We start from the raw sequence: 22,848 nt of genomic DNA on the forward strand, positions 1-22,848 counted from the left end.
TGGGTTGCTGCCTGTAGTGCTGTCTGATTCACAAAATGTGCACACTGCTGCCAACTAGTATGGGGGTCAGATTACAAGTTGTTTTTCTTCAAAGAAGGGGTTTCAGTTCTGAGGTTACTCATACCTCCCCTCAAAACTCACAATACACCAGGACACGACTACTTGTTTTTCCCTCTATGGGTAAGTGAAAGACTATAGATACGACACAGTAAGCTGTCTGAAATGTGTTTAGATGTTATTAAAGACCATATGTTATTGATCACACTTATAACTCACATCCGGGGAGATTTGAATGGTGCCTGTGAATCTACAGCACTACAGGCTGCAAACGAATAGTTAGTTAAGTAATGATTTGGGTTTGTGTAGATGTAGGTCACATGCTTTGCAGACTAAAAAGCAGTGGTTACCTCAAAGCTGTGACTTGTGAGCAGGAACAGAACATATGTAAAATGTTTAAAACAGTTTGGCTAACTTGTGCCTCTTGTCATGCATGTATAGTCGGCCATAATGTTTTGTAGATTTGTGACTGCTATCTCAAACTGCATCCTTACATAATGAATGTGAAATTACCTAGGAAAGCCCTGGAAAAGGGGCGTGTCTAGTCAGAGCAATACAGGTTTTTTACTTAGTACAACATATGTATACATTTACCAAGACAACTAGTAAAACCCACCTTTTGAATTGGCTGCCTGTGTGAGGCTGCGGAAAATGAACCAACGGTTTGGTTTTCCAACTAAGTTTGGTGCGATCACCATAGTGCGTTCAGTCTTTCAGCACAGCTTATGTACTGCTCATTCGGCTATTGGCTGATGTACGAAGAAAGAAGGTAAGCCAATAGTTTAACAAGGAAAGGTGAGATTTGACAAACAAGCACTGGAAAAAGCCAACATGTCTGGCTTGAATTGGAGTTCTAGCTAAACAGCAGTCATCTGCAGTAAAAGAAAATACTGCTTTCTACATACAACACATTTAAGAAACATTATTTAATGTGTGATGATTCAGTGTAGTTCGGAGATGTAACATAACCTTGCAGGCATTGTAATGCAAGAATCCTTCAGGGGTGGAATAATACACCAAACTGCCAATAGCAAGAGGTCAGACAAAACTCTGCTGGGTGGAGCTAAAGGCTACTCTAGTTCCATTTCAAAGAATTTGTAATAGGTCATTCTGACACTTGCGCTGTCAAATCAGTCCTAAAAACGCGGCCAAGAGCAACTGTGGGTGTCTAGCATGTGTCAGTAATTGACAAAAGTTACATAAAGAGCAACCTGAAGGAAACAGAGCATCAAGCACTGACCTACATATTCCTGACCTAGGCCCTGGGCTAGTGTGCCGCGATGGCAAGATAGGGTTGCTGCCTTAGAGCACCAACAGTTGGTGGCATCAAACCAATTGAAATGAAGCAAAATCGTATTTTTCTTTGGGACAGGGAGTGCTTAAAGATATACGTATATACCTTTTTGGCTGGGTGCTGAAAGACTTGGCCCTCTTACTGAGTACTGCTGCAAAAGTAAATCTGAAAACAGAAGGGGTGAAAATGTGTCTACAAGGGACATAGAAGGGATGAGGTGAAAGTGAAAATGGATAGCTGTAAGTTGAGTCCGCATTAGTAGCCTTCTTAGAGCAATCCGTTTTGCTTATAAACAGGGTACATTTTTCACTTGAAATGTGATTAAAACCAAAATTCTCCAAAATTCTGCAGCAAATAGTTGCAATACTACTGCAAAGTAGCTTGCGAATAAAGATCGCACCTTAGAAATACCTGTGAAATAATTGACCTAATACCATAGTGACGTTAAGCTGTAATCAGAGAGAAGCCAAGAGCCAGTAAACAATGGCTACCAAGGTGGGAAGTGCTAATGTTTACAAACTACATGCCAATATGCAACTAAGTTTTTTTTAAATCCTCCTCCCCCACACTTCCTTTGTTTCCCTTTTCCTTATATCCCCTTGGTCACTCAGCGGCAATGAGAAAGTATGCCCCCTCCATTGTAAAGTTTGACTTAAGCCTGCTCCAAGTCCTTTAAATGACCATCCACATTGGGGGTGGGCTCCCCACGATCCACCAGAACACACAAATTAAAAGCCATGCCACTGTTCACATTTCTTAACTTTTGCTTACTTCCACTGGTCCCTCAGATTTACTTTGCATTCGTGCCCCTCGACCCTTTCCTCTTCCTACATGGACCATAGCCACAAATTAGTTTCTCCGCCTTTGCTATCGATGGCTACTACCCCTTTGCTGTCTGACTGGCTCACTCATCCAATAGGATTGCAATCTGCATTCTGTCTCGGCACATACTTTATGCTGTCCTACAATAGGACAAAAGACAGTCGTTTACCCTATATCTACCACTAATCAACCACCCGAAGACCCTACCAGATAAGTGATCCTTCTAGTTTACACTACTTAGTTTCCCCAGTCAACATGCGCCCTTTTCTGCAAACTAAACTCTCCTTGGCACCCTGTATCCCAACTCTGGTGGTCCCGTGAGCTTTCCTGCTCATCAATTGGGGCAGTAGTAAACCTCCACCTTGACACAGATCGTCTGTTGCCTACCCTCTTTCCTACCAGATGATTGATACCTACCCAGGTGCACTTCTTACCAAATACTGGGCACGTTTTCTATCCTTAGAATCTAATCTTAATATCCAGTTTGTGTGTTCCTGCCATATAACGGAGAAAAGATTTTAAGATCCACTATTGGGACAGAAGACTCCTCTTCATGGTAATGGACATGCACCCCTGCTTTGAGTGTCACAATAGTACTGATGTTCGGATCTCCAATGCGGATTTTTGCTGTTATAGGCAAACACTGATCAGGAGGGTGCACTATTGCATAGGCCTATTTGATGGATGGCAGTCTTGTTGGACCGGGAGGGGCACCCAAATCACAATCCTCATAGCAGTCGAAGGTTACTAGCTTAACCAGGAGTTAAGGAGCACAAACCTATGGTGGCAGCATACCGTGTAGTGATCAATAGGAGTCAACAGGTCCTTTTAAATCGGTGTCACTGGTGTGAGGCCTGTAGGCTCACTCACTTTAATAGTTGTGCTGCTGTGTGCTTAACTCACCCGTGTCCCACATCCGGTAGTGTGAAGTGCTGCCCACAGCAGGAGTGGTGTATCTATGATGGGTATATGTGGGCCTGGGGAAGGTGCTGTACAGTAATAACGCAGTACTGAGAATGATGTGCATGGTGTATGCATGTTCTGAAGGTGGATGTGCCTATGAGTGGTACAATACAATACCTGAAGGATGAAGCGGTGTGCAGTGTGTGAAGAATAAGTGCATGTGGTAGTTGCATGTGTGCGGTACAGTAAATGGAGGATACAGTACTGTGCAGTGCATGTATGCTGTATACATGCGCTCTGGAATGTGTGCCTGTCAATGGTACAAAACATGGAGAACCCTGGGTTACATTTTGGGAGGCCCAGGTCCGCAAGGTGTAATGTGGAGTGTTGGGAGAAAGATGCTTCCCCCAGACAAATTTGTGAATTGCTGCATTCCTGCAAGATGGGTGGGACACACTGGGGAGTGGAGGACCAGGCATTCCCTGTACACTTCAAAGAGTGCTCTTTGATTCAGTGAGAGGTCACAAGATAGGGGTCTGACACATCTCAGGAACGAGAGGGGGCTAATAAGAAAGTCATGAAGAGCAGGGCTGGGAGCACTGGGCTATCCTTTTGATGCACATATCACTGCGGCTGACACCCAGGTGTGAACTTGAATCATTCCAATGGCCTATGTTGTGGGACTAACAGCTTCGGAGCCATCCCTGCTGTGGCAGGCTGCTTTTCAAGAGGGAAACAGAACAGAAGTAGATGCTTCAAAAGAAGCAGAACCCTAACACAACTTCAAAAACTCACATTTGGTGTTTGGCAATTACTATAAGAAGGGGAAGTTAAGACCCTCAAGCAGCTCGATGGGCTGTGTGAGGAGCGGAAGCTCTGCAAGTCTTCTGCCTGTGATGAGGACTAGGGGCCAAGGCCTGCTAGTCTCCCTGCTTGGTGAGCACCAGCTGCTGCCTGTTTGCCAAGACCAGTGTGCCCTGTTAGTAAGAGGAGAGTGCTGGAGAGAGACCAGTCCAATGGAGAGCCCTGTTGAGTGAACTCCCTGTGCAAGGTGTGCGGAAAAGCACTGCTGCACCGACTAGGTAGTTACCCATCTGCAGGTCTGAGTTGGCAACCCCGTATTCCAGGAGAGGGCAGTCGGGAAGATAGCTGTGGAACATACTGCCATGCAGTAGGGGCTGAAGCCTTCCATGGAACGTTACAGCGACTCCATATGCCAGAAGTGGCTTCTGTGGTAAAGACGGTCATGCGTTAATGGCCGAAGCCTGAACAGTAACATTAAGTCAACCCTGTATGCCAGGAGGAGCCACCAGGGTAAAAAACTGCCATTTGGTAAGGGCCAAAGCCTTGTGTGGCAGTTGTGCTGCAACCCTGTTAGCAAGGAGGGGCTGTTGAGAATACTTGTGCTGTGTTAATCGGGACAGAACTCGTAGAATGCCAGAGGTGGTGACCCATGGGTCACCAGGACCAACGAGGACTGCATCGGGTCCAACCCCTTTGAGCAAGTGAGGATGCAGTGTGAAAATTGTCACTCAAGTTTGGGATTGAGGACCAGAGCATCAGATTCACCCCTCGCCTCACTCCCTAACTACAAGCACCAAGACACCCTGCAGGAGTGCAAGAAACCTCTGATTGCTGCCAGAGTGTGATATTGTGAGAGCTTGCATCTGCTGAGTGCAGCTGTAAAGTCCACGTACAACCAACTCACCTGATCAGGACATAAGCCACAGCAGGCGCCTGCGGAGGCGGGTGCACTCCAGGACTCTGAACAGTTCACTCCTAACGGAGCAGGTAAGACTTGTTTCAGGCCTATCTGCCCCAGGGGGACTTTCTGCTGAGAGCAGTGCAGCACTAGGACACTTAACTTTAACTTAAGAGTCAGAGCGGACTCTTGACACATTGCTGGTAGGGTATTCCCTGAATGTTGCCAACAGAGAATGGGCAATAACCACTATTGCTAACATGAGGAGGGATTGGGGCAGGTAACTGCAATCAAAACACTAGAAACGCAAGGGAAATTGTTATTGTTTGTGAATGTCATTTTTCCTTTGGGGTAGACAGTAGAAATAAACAGTTTTTCATTAAAATGACTATTTGGCTCGACAAAGGTTTACTGCTGCTGCTGCGCAGATTTTTAGCTGCGAGCCAGTTTTCACTAATCTGATCTAGGGTTTAATTGATGGAGTCATTGTTCTTTTAAGAGGAACCGTAAGGGTGCTTCCCATTCTTGAATGAGTCATGAAACCGACAGAAAGGGTTTGCACTAGGTACGGGATTGCATAATTGATCATTTTTAATTAAAACACTGGAAGCACCTAAGCCACCTACCCTTTATTTTATTTGTTTACTGTGCATGACCAAGTAGTGCCCCTTCCACGTCTCCTCCCAAATAAATACCCTTGAGGTCATTCCTTGGTTCATTCCTCTGGTGCCCCTAATCAAGCGCCAAGTTGCCTCACTAGTGTGGACATTTGCTCCTGGTAAGGAAGCCTGAAGCAGTGCCAGTTACCTTTGATGTAAAGGTAAAGAGATACAACTATCGCTTGAGCTACACAATGGGAAACCAGGAAACCCGAGATTAATTCCGGCTTTCCCTGAATCCTACTGTGTGATTCCAGGCAAATATTTAATTTCACCTAGCCTCTTTTCCTTTCGCAAATTGGAGCCACTGAAATAAGTGTTACGGATAGGTGCTGCACACAAATCCTCTCAGACCGCCTCCCGCTCTGGGATTTATCTGAAGGGGAACCCACAACACACCCAGTGCTCCATACAATATTACACATGGGCGCAAAATGCCGCTTAATCACCTGGATATATAAAGCCATACAGGAACTCCAGTATTGATGACCAATAGGATGGTCACAGACTATAGCTGACGTCAGAGTCCCACCCTACACTGTACCCTTTTATTTGGGCTCCTTTCTCCTCTTGGACTATTGTGTCGACTTCCCTGGAACATTAAGGATTGGTTAGTGCCGCCGAGCCTAACCATGCCGGTTAGCCCTGACCCCGGGCTTGTGTGGCCTTATCCTGCCCGTTCCTGTTCTCCAGCCATCAGTCCGCTGCCCAGCACCGGCTCAGCTCTCGTTCAGTCATCTGACGGACTCTGCTCATGGCCAACTTAAAATGAATGTGTGTTTTCAATCAGGAGTCATCCTCCCTTTTCCACATAAATGGCTACTTCTGATGTGACGCTGCACTGGCAAGGACTACATGATATGTCAGTGTGCCATCTGAAGGGGAGGCCTTTACAGGATACCCAAAGGTTCCATCCTGTAATCCAAGGAAGTGTCATCTTGGGTATCAGGGTCATCGAAATTCAGATCGGTTGGCAAGGTGTAAGGTGCTGTGTTTGGTCCAGAAATGCCTAAGCGTCTGGTGGCACATATGTAGAAGGGTTGGCACCACTGGGTGGCCTTTTCTGTTTTTTAGGAATGATGTCAGCACTAAATACTTATGAGATTGACAATCAATAGTTTGCTGCCTTTTCTTTGCGGTACCTTTGGTATTGGAAGGCTGTGTCATGCAAATGTGTTCATTTTGGGGATCCATCTATACTGTGTATTGCCGGGCATCAAAGGCATTCAGTAGGTGGTGTCAGTGTAACGGGTGCCAGGGGAGTGATGGACTGCTGTCTGGAGTCCCGTGCTGGAACAGGCTTCATTCTCTCAGCCTTCAGCCCTGGCATGCCGTTTCCAGCAGCAAACACGTGCTGATCGGTCTCAACCAATGTGGGCAGTGCTAACAGTCAATGCTTTTGCGACAGTGGTTCTGTGGACAAGGCCGGACACTTTGTCATTCCTTGTTAGGGAGCAGTGAGTGGTTGAACGCTTGCTGGATTGGGTGCAGTTTCGCCCGAAGGTGCTTGTGTGCTCCGGTCCAAGCCTGTAGCAGAAAGTCAAATCTTTTGTCTTGGGAGTCGGTCTCGTGGAGGGTCCTGTAGCTTCTTCTCCAAAGTCGGACTCTTAAGAGGAGCTAGAAGTAGTACTGGATGGGCCTCGCGTGCCATTTGAGTCAACTTCTTTAGCAGCCTCTGCTGATGGGGACTTGGAGGAGACTTGCTGAGGCACTTTGGTGCAGAGCGCTACCTTGGTCGCAGAACTGACGTGGTCTTTTTTGGATTGAAAGGCATCACAGACTGAACACACTTTCGTGGTTGTCCCTGAGTAAATCGAGGTTACAGACCAGAAGCCGGTCCTATCACAGGGTTTTAGGATTACATGATCGGCAGAATTTAGAGTCTTCTACACACCCTTCCCTCAAACTAGTCATCCTCATATAACCCGGCGAAACTAATACAATGAACAACTTGTAACATTCCGAATCCAACACCAGATGGCAGGAGTGTGCAAAGAATGTGATCTGGAGTTAAACAAGCTGCACACAGTACTTATAAATATATATATGTACGTAAGGAATTACTGATAGTTTTATTTTATACAAGCAGTTAGTGGCAGCCAGCAAGTGGCAGCCAGCAAATATCTCAGACTGCACAGATGTGATTTTAAGCAATCGGTTTTAAATATGGCATGTCCAGTTTTGTAGAAAGGCCACCGTTTCCTCCATTTGACAGTCACAGGTACAGCTCATTCCATATGCTGCAGGGCACAAGTCAGGGGCACACGGGGTTAGACGGCGTCTTCCCACTATTTTACAAGGGGGACGCCGCCCGCCCCTCCCCACCATCCCCAGCCAAGAACCAGGGCCCCATAAAGTATGCTGAACTTGTGCTGGTAGAATCAGGGCTCAAAGTGGGATGACAAAACTGGAGGGTCTCTCAATGGGGCGTGGCCAATGTAATAAAGGGCGTGGTTTAAAAACACCTAAACTAAAAAAATGTGCTTAGCATAGTGTGCCGCCCAACTTTGATTTTGCGGTTTGTCATTTCATCTAGATATATTAGAACAAGTAACATCATACCTAAAACACGTCAGGACTATTGGCTTTATCAATGATAGTTCGTTGCATTAGATAAATAAGCAGCAACTATGGTTGTTGTAAAAGTCCTGGTGACACCAGGACAGTGTTGATGCTCGCGAGTTTCAAAAAGAAGGGAAATCAAGAGAAAAATACTCTTTAAAGGATTCCCCTTCCCCTACAGCGCTCACCTGGCATGACGTCATGCCGTAACTTCTCCACTAGCGAGAAGAGAGCAGTGTGAGCTTGTGCACATTGATGAGTCTGCTGTCACTGCAGTCCGAGAAAAAAACTGACTGCAGTGACAGCAGGCACAAAACAGAGCCCGAAAGAGACCAGTTTCGAGGCCCCCTTTAAAAAACTGCCCGTGCTCAGACCCGGTGAGACCCGGCCCACTTAAAGCCCTGGGTGCAATTATCTAGCCCCAGGACACATTCAGCGGCCCCTGCACGTTGCCTGCTTTCAATTCCGAGCAGGAACGTGCAGCGTTGAGAGGGCTTTCACCTCCAGCTGGGCTAAAGACAAAGGTTTGATTTAAAGGGCTATCTGCCCTTCCTTTGTTTATGGAGCTTCCTGACTGAGCTATCTTGAGCTCATCACCTATAGATGCCAGAACAAGGGACGGGAACCAAAGGCACACATCGGGTTATGCCTCACAAGTAGATAAGAGAAACTAAGGTTTGGAAGCAAGCTGTTGGGATATCCGCTCCACCAGTCTATACGAGTATTTACATTAATAATTTAGATGCCATCATTTTTTTAAATGTATTATAGTGCTACTCCTCTCAATGTAGGGTGATACACATTGACAATAAATCATACAAGTGTGTAAATCCATGTAAAAGGTGTGTAACATAAGGATGATGACTGGGCCACTGGAAATAGGCAAACAAAACTATGTAGGAGTAGAAAATCATGCTGCAGAGCAGACTAAATTATGTAGCAAGATAAGGCAAATTACGAGACATTCAGTGCTATAACCTTATTTTGGAAGTCTAATATCAAAATCAAGAAAAAACCTAAAAAGAGACATCAAGTCGGCTAAGAAAAACTATACAGAACTTCTCTGGGCAAAACTCCATCATGCCTGCAAATAAAGACTCCAAGCGCTTCTGGAAAGTCATAGATCGCACTAATTGATGTTGAGGCGAAGACTTATGCTTCGAATCTGCTGGTAGATCTAGAAGAATGGGCGAGCCGTACAAATCTGATGCCAAACACGCAAACCGGATTTCAGGCTGGAATGGGTACCCTCACAAACATCTCAGCGATTACTCTCCTAGCAAAACAAGCATATGCAAAATCACGGACTCTGTACGTGTGCTTCATCCATCTTAAAGCAGCGTTCGATAACGTACCAAGAGCAGGACTATGGGCCAAAATGCTAAATTGGGGGTTACCAACCAAACTTCTGTCGGCGATAATGAACCTTTACTTAAACACATGGGTACAAGTAAGGATAGGAGACCGGCGCAGTATAACCAGGAAGATTCCAACTAAAATGGATTAAAACAGGGGTGCGTGTTGGCCCCCCTGCCTATTGAACATCTATACTGCCGACCTTGAGAAACATCTCCAACAAGTTCGAATTGACCCCCCAAAACTGGGTAACACGCCAATCCCTAGCCTCCAATACGCAGACAACATTGTTCTTCGATCTCAAACACCGATAGGTCTGCAGCGATCAAAGGCCCAAGTAGGAGCATACACGATCACAGCCCAATTAACAATAAATCTCAAGAAAAGTAAGGTGCTCTGCTTTTCAAAACATCAGAAAACAGGATCAAAAGGTAAATTCATCTGGACTCTAGATGGCAAACCAATATCCCAGGTGAATTCTTACAAATATCTTGGGTTTCAACTTGATCACAATCTCAACTTTAACCACCAGCTGGGCCAGGGAAAAATGAAAGCAAAACTCCACTACGCCTTTAAAACTCTAGAGAGGAAGTTAAATGGCTGCTCAACGGGTCACCTGCTAAAGGTAATTGCAGCAAAATTCATTCCAACTATATCTTACGGGTCAGAACTGATGAATACAAAAGATGGAGCCGCCTTAAACCAAGCCCCGTCGAGTCTCTTTAAGAGTATGTTCGCAATTCCACGACACAGCTCCCAGTCACAGATTCGACTGTAATATGGGCTTAAAAACCAGCCCGACAAGGAGCGGTGGGCAAATCTTACTGGCGGATGAGGCAAGCAGAAGAAAACACCTTAGCCCACTCTTGCTGAGCAGAAATTGAACCACACGAATGTCTTTGTTAATGGACAAAACTGCATTTGAAATAAAATAAAAAAACACCATGCATGGGTAGTGATTCAATCTTATCAGACGCTGAAACCACAACAATACTTGTCAGAACACTTCGCACATCATGAAAAGCACTATCTGACGATGCTACAGTTGGGGCACTTCCCCACGAAGGACCTTACCCCGAAATGCATTTGGGTGACAAAAGAATGCTGATTGTGTGGACAGGGAGAGGAGACATTACTACACCTTCTATGCAGCTGACCCTCGCTTCTAGAAACCCGGAAAATCGGCCTTCGTGAGATTCAGGAAAAAAACAACTAAGAACATGCAGAGCAGCGGTCATAGAATGCCTCGGAGGCTTGTCAGTGCAACTGTCCTGCAAAGCCATTACGTTTTGGGAAATGACAGCCAAAGAAGTAGATAAAACACAAGAATCAACTAGAGTGGCTCTTACAATACTGACTGGTCTGTCCTCACCTACTCCTGCACTATTTTCTGATCTCTCCTCAATGAAATCTCCTAGCATTTTTAAACTGCACAGATTATAAATGTAATATTTCTTATTTCAATTCTTAATGAGAATTGAGTAATGAAGACAGTGGTTTTATTCTTTGTATCTTTCAAACCACCACTTTTAATCATTGTGTACAATCTTTTACGATTTTTTGGAAGAACGTTTACCTCATTAGTACCACGCTGACACCCAAATACAACAAGCATTGGCATAGCCAATAGGTCTCGTCTTTGGGACCTTATAAGTGTTTAGCCATGCAACAGTTGATGTTGTTGCACCAAGGATATTGTGCTGCATAACTAAATACTTATAAGGTACCAAAAGCGAGACTTATTGCCTATGCCAATACTCGGAGCATAAGTTGTTGAAACAAAAGTAATCTATAAAAGATGAGTTTTTTCACATACAGCACCATATTGTGGAACAACTATAACTCTTGTTATATAGGTCTCGGGACCGATAAAGAGGGGCACAGCGGGAGTGGAAAAAAGGCAGCGGTGATGAAGGTATTGTGGCAGGGAAATGTGCAGAGACCGGTAAATGTAAACAAGCGAAAGAAACACGGCGGGAAAGAATAAACTGACCCATGAAGAATGCAGCTGCCACCCATGGTGGCTCCTGCAAGCAAAACGCTGTGGGAGCCCCAGGAGCCAGGGAAAAGACACTACACTGAAGCATTTTGGGAGTGTTAACCTTGCTTATTTGTGCCCTTGTAGCGGAGATAAAGGTGATCATGTGCCCTTACATTCTCAAGTGGTAACTGGACATCTGGTAGAGGTTGTACCATTATGCACAGATGTCATTGATGGAGGTATAACAACTTCTATCAAGTTAAATGAGGAAATAGATAGCAAGAGGCAGTAAGAAATGACATTACAGACTCCTCCACTGAGGGAAGGGCCACCGAAATGGAACACCATACTCACACGCTAATGGAAAAACACCACTGTGCATCAGTGGTCCTGTGTACTTAATGTCCAGCACGCACAATATAATGTATTATCTGCTGCATAAATTGTCAAAATATTTGTTTCGAGAATAAAAAAGCAAGTTAAAAAATGTTGTACATCGAGTTTAATCATTCTTTGTAATTTGTTCACTATTAGCATACAGGCAGATTCACACAACAGCATTCAAACTTAAAAAGAATGTAAAAATACTATGCGGTTCTTAAGAGTTCATTTAACGGAATTATAAGCCACATAATTGGTCTTTCTTAGCCATGCAATTTAGCCAACTTGGCCACATAATTTGGAACTCCAGTTTTGTATAACTGGCGTGGAAAAGTTGCATAACTACAGTGACCGTGGCTATAATGAATAAGAGCGGCTTGACAAAGGTATCAACACTCCGTACTTTGAGAAAACTAAGAGACTACATTGCCAGTTGCTAGCCTTTGGAAACAGAAAATGGGCTACGGGACAATATTTCTGTTGCAGCTTGCAAGACTGGCTGAGAAAATACCAGAGGTGCAAAAAGCTTCAGAGCCATACATGCAGATTCACACAGCATTCAAACTTAAAAAGAATGTAAAAACTACGGCGAGTGTGACTATAATTAACACAAGCGGCTTGACAAAAGGTATCAACACTCCCTTCTTTGTGAAAACTAAGAGACCACATTGCTGGTGGCGAGCCTTTGGAAACAGAAAATCCGCTACGGGACAATATTTGTTGAAGCTTGCAAGACTGCTGAGAAAATAGCAGAGGTGCAAAAATCTCAGAGCATGAAAAAATAGGAGACGTCCATAGAAAGATTTCAATCCAAATATTATCTATACCCTTGATGCTTAAACACCACTTTAATGTTCTCTTTTTGAGAAACAATTTTTTCGCTTCGCTTTGGAGTTTCTCCAACCATTTCATGCAACAGTAAATAAAATTACAACATTCATGTATCCCATCCATGTCATTGTGTGGGCTGGGATAGCTCAGCGCGTCATGTGAAATGTATTCTTACTTCCGGTAGTTTAGCAGGGTATCGCATGTGCAAGGTTTTACTAAGTGTGTAAGTTGCTTATTTTTCACTTGGAGGTATCTGTTGGTTGGTGTATCAGTAAAATGTTTTTCCAAAACGTTTAAATAACTTTTCGTTTTGCGGCTGGTTACATTGCTCCATCTCTAGCTTAAACTATTTTAAGATTCTGGGGGCAAAGCGTGCTAGTCGCTCAGTATTAGTGGCAACGTGGCATCTCTTACTGCATATTGGGCTTTCACATGCAGTATGTCTAAACTGTACAAGGGACACTGAAGACGCACACTGTGTAATCGGTGTTGCAAAACTACCGGGAATGTGTTTTGGATTTCTCCCTCGCTGGCAGTTTGAATATGCAGTGATGCACGGCTCTTCTGAAGTGAATAACTTCCATTGAGCGGAGGCCCAATGCAATTTGTTTATTTCTCCTGTAATTTTCCACCCAGTGGCAGTGACACTATTGTGTATACTACATGCTGCAAAGGCCCGATGTTGGAATATTATGCAGTGTTTTATATTCACCGCCTTTCCCTGTTAAATTTTATGTCTTGGAAACACGAGCAGTTTTAGTAAGCTATGCACAAATCAACACAGCATAAAGAGTGAAAGGACTGCGAGACAGGCAAGGCAATGAGAATTATCAGAAAACACGCGGCAGCAAAAGTGAACGCAACCGCCATCGGTTTCCAATGAACACGATCGAGAGACAGGCAAATAGAAACAAGGGTGGGTGCGATAATTCAAAACAGATGGCGCCGCTGCTCGCTGCCGCAAGGTGGATGCCGTACATGCACGAGTGCTCATTGGAAAGAGTGCAGTACATGCACGAGTTTTAGATAAAGTACAGACCAATTCCAAGAGGTCATATCCTAAGCAGCGCTTGCGCGCTGCTCTAGGCTTGACCGAAAAAACAAAACAGAATGGAGACCAGTCAATGGTTGCAAAGGGCCTTCCATGGGTCACTGCTCTTAACTTCATTGGTTTGAGATAGAAACACTGTTGAAATCTGCAGATTATGCAGCAGATGGATTATGTAGCAAATGAGACAAATCCATAATTATGCGGAAAACACTGCAAATGCAACATTGCATAATTCCAGTGGTCAAGGTCTTATAAGGTTTAGGAATCGCACATCTTCCTTCATAGGTCACTGTGCTAGATTGGATGGATAGTAGTTTATGAACTGCAAGTAACAAAAAAGTTGGTGGTAAGAGCAGTTACCCCCTCACCTATCCGCATTACATAAAAATCTGTCACCTGCATGTTACACGATATGCTTTGTACGAGACACATTAACCATCCATGCTACTTTAGAGTCTTGACTGATGAGACAAAACAGATATATTTAGCACACCATAGTTATATAACCATTATTATTCCATGAGATATACTGATCTCGCACAAATCTCTACAGGAGTTGCCTTAACCTCATAAAATCCACCCTTTGCATCCAGTTAAGCCAGAACAGATGGACCACCATGTTTCTCCTTGTTGCCAATTTCTTTGCGTGAGGTTTTAAAAATTAAATAAATAAAGAAGAAAAGTTGACTGTCAGACTGCTTTCCATGACTAACTTGCGTGACCCCACTTCTACTTTGCCACACCTTGACCCCACATTTATGGATTGCCAGAGTAAAGTTTTTTACAATTCCAGCACAACCGAAAGGATCACACACACAGACCAGTAGCAAGGCTGGAAAACGGTTTCAAGCCTGCCTCGCATCTGCCCTGTGATTTTATCCACCAAGCCCAGGGCCGGAAGCCTGGAAGAAATCTGAATGTAGAAAAATTTCCACCCTGTGATTCTTCCAGATTGCAGTACACCAGGAAGCTGGAAGATCAACATTTATTGCAAGTAGAGATGGGGGAGCCAACAAATTAACAGGGAGAGCTGAGCAAGGAGTCTGGCTTGGCTCTATGAGCTTGTACATGAGCCGAGCCCTGAAATGTTTGGGAGTAAATCATGCAACAGACATCCTAGAATATGGTAAGGAGTCTTCAAAATCCAAAGAAGCGTATTAGCATATGGAATCATTTCACCTTAGTACATCAGATCACATCAGACCAAATTCCTCACTGCTCTGAGGGAGAGAGGAGTTTTGCTGTTTGATGATGTTGAAAAGGTCTTTAGGTCTATTTCTGGAGTGGTCAAGTTGGGCTCAGAAGAAAGAGGATTTATCTCTGTAGATAGGTTTTTTTTGTATTTCAGGCGTTCAGCTCTGAGGAGAGAGAGATGGTTCGGAGAGGGTTGTTGTCTCCAAGTTCTTTCAGCCAGCCTAAGTTTTGGTCCCTGAATATTAAGGTATATATTGAACCAAGATCTATAAGGGATAGTTCTTGATCTTTAGAGGGGCAATAGTGACAAGACGTTCTGTCATTTAAGTGTTTATAGTGGGAGGTGGGGGTCGTCTGTGGAAGTAAGGCGGGGTGGAGTAGAATGTGAGAACTGATTAGGGATTCTTATTCTCTTTGGGGGAGGAGGGGGTTTGAGTATATTTCTCGTCCAGTTGCTTAGGAGGATTAGTTGGGGTACGGAGCTTGGGTGGATTGACATGGAGATCGATTAGAATTAAGTGGTGGTCAGTTCAGTCGGTTATAGTATGGACTGGATGGATATGGGCATTGTGGTTGGAGATGATTGCGTTGAGGGTAGCACCCTTATGAGTTTACCATTTGCAATGTTGTGGGAGATCTTTTGATTCAAGAAGGGTGGATAAGGCTTGTATTGGAGCATCTTTTACGTCGTTCAGGTGCAGGTTAAATTCTCCTAATATAATGTCTGTGGAGTCCTTCAGGGAGTTGTGAGTTCGAAGAATTGAGGTTTTTCACCTGGCAGGAAATTTGGAATTTGATTGGGTTGGAGCCTTTTGAGGAGAGATTACTCCTAAATATATATTCAAAGGTAGATTATGTGGCTGAGTTGAAGAGTTTCAGATATAGCTCCTTTTTGTAAATGATAGCCAATTCCCCTCTGACACAATCTTTAAGGTCACACCACAGTACAGAGTAGCCTTTAGGGGATAGGAGATAGATAATGAGGGATGACTGGTCGTTTAGCCAAGTTTCGGTCAAAAAACAAATGTCAATTTTATATAGTACGATGGTTTCCACTATTTCAGTGGGGTGCTTCACTGCTGACTGACAGTTTAATAGCATGCAGTTTAATGTGGGTAGTGATTTAGGATCAGACTGGTTTGGCTGCATAGTAGTAAGTTGAGCAGGTGGTCGGAGGGGCAGTTGGAGAGGAGGATCCTATCAGTGCCAAGGATGACTGGGATCTTGTGATAGCAGGGAAGACTGAGCGTTGTTGTATGTGTTGCTTAGAATCTCAGCTTCCCGTTGCTACTTTCCAGTAATGGAGCGTATCATTTTCAATTAACTGTTAATGCCTTGTTTTCTTAGTGCACGAGTTTAGAGCATCGGAAAAAGCAGAAGCCGCATGAAAGCAAGGCTCATGTTGGGCTCAAGAGTCCAGAAAAACCTCACATGAACCGGAGCCAGCAACCTGGTTTGAGACTGGGTCGAACTTTCAGTGGCTCACCCACCTCTAGTTGCACACCATTTACAAAGGTGAGCAGCTAGAATATTGCCTTAGACACCCTGCCCCATGACTTCCATTGGAGCTGGAGCACACGCTGCAAAGGACAGAAAGGATGAAAGTAGTCAGATGGAGAATTTTGACGGAGGAGTCCGCTGTATCGATGCCTTCCCTCCAGCTCTTAGAAAGTACTACCCCAGCCAAAATTCACCTTCTCACTGTATCTGGACTTTGACAAAATATTGCCCCAGTGATGTAGCATCTGTTTCCTATACGGTCCAATTTCATGGCAATGTTTCCAACTGCAAAGGCTGGGCCAAAGGGTACCATTACAATCACCTTGGCCCTAGACTAGCTTCTAAATGCTACCTTGTTTAGAAATGGGCAATCTAGCCAGCCAGAGCATGAGCTGAGCCATGAAACTGGCAAGTAATTCATGCAACAAAATATACAAAGGAACTTCACAATCCAAAAAAAGTGTATTTATTTACAGAAACGCTTCACCAGAGTATTTCACTGCATTGACAGACCGTAACTAAAACTGATAGCCTGAATTTAACATGAACTTAGTTCATCAATAGCACGGTTGTCAGGGTAAGGCAAAGCATGAATTTTTCCAAGATGCAAGTCACTTGCCATGAGCACTGTAGATTCTAGAACCTAGATTCATGTTGCATGAGGTTAGAGCTCGGGTGGCAGGCAGAAACCAAATTAGCCATATGCACTTTATATGTGGCTGAGACACTTATTATACAATAAGCAACATTATAGGCCACCAAATTAAACACAAGAGATTTACCTAGGATCACGCAATATGGTCAAGTGTGAAATCTGGGATTGTTCCCAGGTTTTCTTCTTTCACATTGTTCAATTCCGCCATGTTGGACTTGGCCCTTAGGGCAGGTTCACCCCTAGACTTTTTGCCTTTAAATGGTGACCTGGTGATGGTGATTCTTGGGTTCTGCGCACTTTCACTGTGTCCCAGTGGAAAGTGCGTGCGCACTTTGAGTGCATGTGATGAGCTAGGCCTGCCCTCCCATAGGAATGCATGGGGAATGTATGTGTCCCTGGTAGTTCCTGATGCGTGGGGAGTGCGGGCTCGAGTTTGGTATGTGTGAACTCGTGGGAGTGAATGCTGCGCGATGGTATGTGCAGCTTGTATGTGTCTAGTAGGGAAGCGCCACTCCTAGACATGGCTATGTGTGCTGTGAAGGTGCTGGCGTGTGATTGGCTGGAGCTGGCTGGCATGCCAGGCTCCAGGAAGTCTTGATGGGTCTGCCCGGTGGTGAGTGGGAGATTAGCATGCTGATGGCTGGGGAGGAGTGTACCTGTGTCCTGAATGAGGCTGGGTTTTCCCCTGAATGCTGGCTCCGCCCCCTGTAGTGCGACTAACGACCCTAGCCCTGCCAGTGAATAGAGAGGGTGGTTGAGCCCATCAACAGTGCTCACAGACCAGCTGCGACTGGTTCTGCCCCCACCCTGCACCTACAGCCAAAGGGATTCTTAGTATAAAAATGGGGCTGTGTCCCCACAGAAGCTGTTCTCTTCCAGGATTCTGAGGGGGCTGCTGCTGCTGTCGCTGGGCCAGAGGACCGCCACTTGCCTGGAGACCCAGTGTGCTGGCTCTGGGCCCAGCCTTGCCCCCCTGCCTGCTTTAAAGGACTCTGCTGGACATTTATTTTACTTATAGCGCCTGGGAGCGCTCTATTTTGGTCCTCTAGCGCTTGTCAGTGCTGTATTTTGCCCCAGCGCTGGGAGCGCTGTATTTTGCCCCCACAAGCACCTGTGAGCGCTTTAATGGTGTCCTAGCGCAGGGAGCGCTTTACTTTCTACATATAGCGCTTGGAGCGCTTTATATTTGCTCTGGCGCCGCCTTGATTGCTTCGGCCGGTGCCCACCCGGCATTGATTGCCCCGTTGTTGATCAACTCGAGGGAGCCAACCCCTCGGTTGAGTCATCGTCTGCTTCCCTGCCTGCCTGAGAAGGGCCGCCGCGCTGCCAGCGGCGACCCGGAAGCTCTAGGGGCCAGGACCGGAAGTCCCGCCCCCGCAGGTCAGCCCGGAAGAAGAGGAAACCCTGGACTCAGAGGAGTCCGAGCGAAGTGCAAAGAGAGAGCCCCGAGGAGCGGGAGCTCTCATGTGTCCCCAGTGAAGAGGAGCAGGGCCGAAGAGGAGTCCTATCCCCCTGCGAGGAGAAGCCCCTCCCCCCCGCCACAGGAAGCCGGTGAGTGGGGCCCCGGGGGCATTCCTTCTTTGAGCCCGGAGAGGCTCTGGCCGCATATTTGTTTTATAGCCCTGAGAGGGCTCTGAGGGCAGTTCCTGATTCAGAGTCCCAGAGAGGGGGACTCCAACGGCTGGGCTCAAGTTTAACTCGAGCCCTGAGAGGCTCCCCGCCCTCATTTGGTGTTCGGAGCCTAGTGAGAGGCTCTTGAGGGCACCACGAGTCATTTTCGAGCCTAATAGAGGCTCGAGGCACCCCCAGTGTTCCCGGGTCCCCCGTGAGGGACTCCAACAGCCCAGTGAGGCTGCATCTTTTTGGGTTAAGAGTCAGAGAGGCTCTAGGGGGCATTTTGATTTACTTAGGGCCCTGTGAGAGGCTCAAGGTGCCACCTATGATATAGAGCCCAGAGGAGGCTCAAGGGGACAGTGGTTTACTCAGAGCCTGCGAGGCTCCCACGTTGGCCATCAATTGCTACACAGCTGCCCAGCACTTTGTGGGCAGCTGCCACGTTTAGGCCCCCTGACTTTGGACACAGGGCGTCCTAGCCCTAGAGAGGCCAGTTGGCCTAGGGACAGTCACAGGTGGTGACTTATGTGAGTTTGGCGCAATTGTTCTTTTTCTGCACCTCTGAATGTATTGTTGATGCATCATGTGTTTCCTTCCTTACACCTCTGAATGAATGTTATGCATTGCATCATGTGTTATGTTCTTACACCCCTACAGGTATTGTGATACTTGGGTGGTTGTTTTCTCCCTAGTACAGGTGGTGCTAGTGAGATCCTGGTTACCAGTAATTACTGGTTGTGTGCTCTATTTTTATATTTTGTGCTAAAGTAATTTCATATTCTAAGTGCTATTTCTAAAAAGTGTTACTTCTGAAAGTGCTGATGCCTGACAGTGGTCCAGGTGGCCCTGTCTTGTACATATCCCCTGTAAATTCTGCCCGTGCCTCTGGCACATTGTAAAGTGTGTGTTTTATCTAATGTGTTTTGGTGTAATACAAAGGCTATTTTTATATAACCTTGTGTGGAGTTTCCTTTGTGGTGGGCCTTTGGGTGTTGCTGGGGTGCGTGCGCAAATACTTAACTCACATCGCCTCCGAGTTTAGCCTTGCTGCTCGCGCCACGTTACCTAGAGGGTGAGCAGGGGTTATCTTGGCGTGTAACTCTCTTGCCGTGACTTGGGAGTGGTGGTCTCTGACTGACTTTGGCGAAAGCCCTGGCCAGCCAGGGATCCCATTTCCAACACGCCACTTGAAGGATATCTTTTTCTCCCGTTTTCCATCAAATAGTAATGCTTTGTAGTATACTTCGGAGCGTGGGTCACAGGCAGAAACAACATGCAAGTCAATGGTCATGCGCACCCACATATGGCCTAGATTCTTATTATACCTGGATCATCTTAAATGTCACAAATAACTCAAAGGTTATTTGGCCACCACTCGCAGCTAAGCCCCAGTTAAAATGTCATTTATTGCAGTAGGTTTGAGGCAGTGTATAGACCGATGTCAACTTAAGCCAATAGTTTTATTTGTCAACTTGTAGATATTGCATGTTCGTTTCTTCTTTCATACACCCTGCAACTGTGCATTTATCCCTTCAAATAAGTGTTGTCTTGAACACCGCTTGCTTCTCCATTACCCAGATATTTCATGTTTGTGCAGGAGTATCTAAATCTGTCACACCACAACAAAAATAATATTTTCAAACATTTTAAATTAAGTTTCAGGCACTAAATGTTAAAGAGCTGTTTCACTTGAAAGAAATAGTTTTTCTAAAGCTCTGGAAATTTGAGACCGTTGAATATGGCTGTGTAGTTGTCAAGTTGTTAACCTGCCTGGGTACGGCTGGTCTTGATCTTTGGCACTCCCACCCTTACCTACTGCAGCAATGCTGCCCAGTTTCTGATGTACTACATCATTACACAATAACATAGGGAAGCTTTGGTGTTACAATGCTTTTCCGTCTGGCAGGCTGACATAATTCAGAGTTAGGCTATATGAGAAATGGAAGATCATGGGTGCTTACATAGGGCTGGGTTTTTCAGTATGAGGTTACAGTGTGAAGGTGTGCCCACAGGTCAGCGTTACTGTAAACAAGTAGGCCTTTCCACTGCACCAAGTTGGTAGTGTAACATGTGTAGGATGTACAAAGTTCATATTAGCAAGCATAGTCCTACGTAGATTCTGACTACTGTTCATGGGTTGTGGTATCTCACTGTTCTTACATCTGCACACTCCGCAAAGTTTCCTTACCAAGGCCAATATTTTCTACAAAATGGTAGTTGGGACTTGTAATTCAAGTGCCCCTTTCTTGGGAGTGAATTTTATCGACATTTCCTTCTCATTCCTGGATACTGGTCAGCTTCCACTTATTTTGGCGAGGAGTCAATACCTCTTCCTATGTGGGCATTTTTTGAATGGGTATTCAGGTGGTAGTGATTCCAGGGTGAGCTGTCCTTTGGTTGTACTGATGAATGCAAAGGTGATTCAGATAAAGTAATGGCAATAATTAGAACATGAGAAGTCTTTTCATCCACTTTTCTGTCTTCATTGTTTTCCTATACACTTTCTCCTTGACAAATGAGCCCCAATATTCTAAAATGAGTGGAGATGCCCACCAAAGACATTAAGTGGTGGGTGCAGTTGGGTAAACATACCTCAAATCGAGAGAGCAAGCAGCAGCTAAAGCAATCACATCTACCTGGATATGTACTGTACATGGAATAGTACTCCTGGTGCAGTGGGCTGGCGGTGGGGTCAGTTGTTCAATCTTTGAGTGAGGGAAGTTTTACACTGACAAAAGCCACATTTGTTTTACACTTCGATTACTAAAGCGCGATTCTTCTGCCTTATCAGGCATGTTGGTGTATGTATTTCTTGCCCTTTGGCTTCATAATCCACCTCATAATCTCTGAAAGCATGATAGATGGTTTCCAAACTTGGAAAAAATGGTGCTTCCTTCGTATTCCATGGCTTAGCCACTAATCTGTCTGACAAGTTTCAGCAGTTTCCTGAAGTTCAGTTTATAGGGTCTCCCACCTGTCAATATACCTACCTATCAACTTCAGATCAGGTGTCGCCAACTGCTCGATCACGAGCTACTGGTAGCTCACCGACCCCCTTCTAGTATCCCACAGCCTTATTTTTGGGAAAAAGTAATTAAATGTTAATATTTTAAAATGTAAACACGTAGCGTTTTTCTTTCTATTGTAAAGATAATTTTGTTATGTTTGCAGGCCTCATTATCCATTTTAGTCCCGCAGCGCCACCCGTTTTACACTGCACAGATTCGCGCTTGGGTACACTGTGGTTAAGTGCAGCAACAAAAACTTACTCTGGCTTGCCATTTTCTAGGGCCTGACCCTAGCTTTCACTACAAAAAAGGTTTGGCACCTGTTTTAAGGTTGAGTGGCGGGTATGGTATTGGATTGTATGGGTACTTTAAGGGTTTAGTGGTGGGTAAGAGTATGGGGTGGGTAAGGATTTTAGCGCTAAGGGCGATTTTAAGGTTTAGGGGTGAAATGGGTGTTTATAAGGTTTAGGAAGGGTAGGGGTATTGGATGGAAAGCGTGTTTTTAGGGTGTGTAGGGGTATTGGGCGGTAAGGGTGTTTATAGGGTTTTGGGGTGAGTAAGGTTATTAGTGGTAATGGCATTTTCAAGGTTATGGGCACTGGTTGGTAAGGGTGTTTTTCAGGTTTAGAGTTTGGTAAGGGTATTGGGTGGTAATGGTATTTATAGGGTTTAGGGTGGATAGGGGTATTGGGTGGCAAGGGTGTTTTTAGGGTTGGGGTGGGTAAGGGTATTGGGTGGTAAGTGTATTTGTAGTGTTCAGGGTGAGTAGGGGTATTGGGTGAATAAGGGTATTTTCAGGGTTTAGGTGCTGGGTCGTTAAGTTTAAATTAAATATATACATAAACACACATACATACAAAAAGGGTTTTCACTTAACGGATATATACTTACATTTTCATTGTAAAGGTATGCATGGTAAAGGCATATACGTAGTTCTTTCACACATTCAATCGTTTACCCATCCATCAATAACTGGGCCATTCCATCCAACCATCCGTTCACTCATACATTATCTATGCATGCATCCGTCCACGCAAACATCCATTAACCCATCCATCATAAATACTTCCAATTGTCATTGAACCTTTTGTCTATCCATCTTTTCACACCTTACCGTTCCATTCACTTGGCTATCAATTCATTTTTCAACTGTTAATCCATCTATCCTTTCACTTTCAATCCATCCATTTATCCTTTGTCTTACCACAATTCCTACTTTTACCCTTCCTCCCAACCTTCCGTCCTTCACTTTTCTATCTCCCATCTTACTTTCTTCCT

The 22,848-nt window shown here is 45.0% G+C and overlaps 1 protein-coding gene across 9 annotated transcripts in view; it reads right to left on the reverse strand.

Moving 5' to 3' along the window:
- Positions 1–22,848, reverse strand: part of ACSL1 (acyl-CoA synthetase long chain family member 1) — a 511,045-nt gene that overhangs the window by 69,368 nt on the left and 418,829 nt on the right. The window lies entirely within an intron of this gene.

The sequence above is a fragment of the Lissotriton helveticus genome, chromosome 2_2 (assembly GCF_964261635.1).
Source record: "Lissotriton helveticus chromosome 2_2, aLisHel1.1, whole genome shotgun sequence".
In the NCBI taxonomy this organism is placed as follows: domain Eukaryota; kingdom Metazoa; phylum Chordata; class Amphibia; order Caudata; family Salamandridae; genus Lissotriton; species Lissotriton helveticus.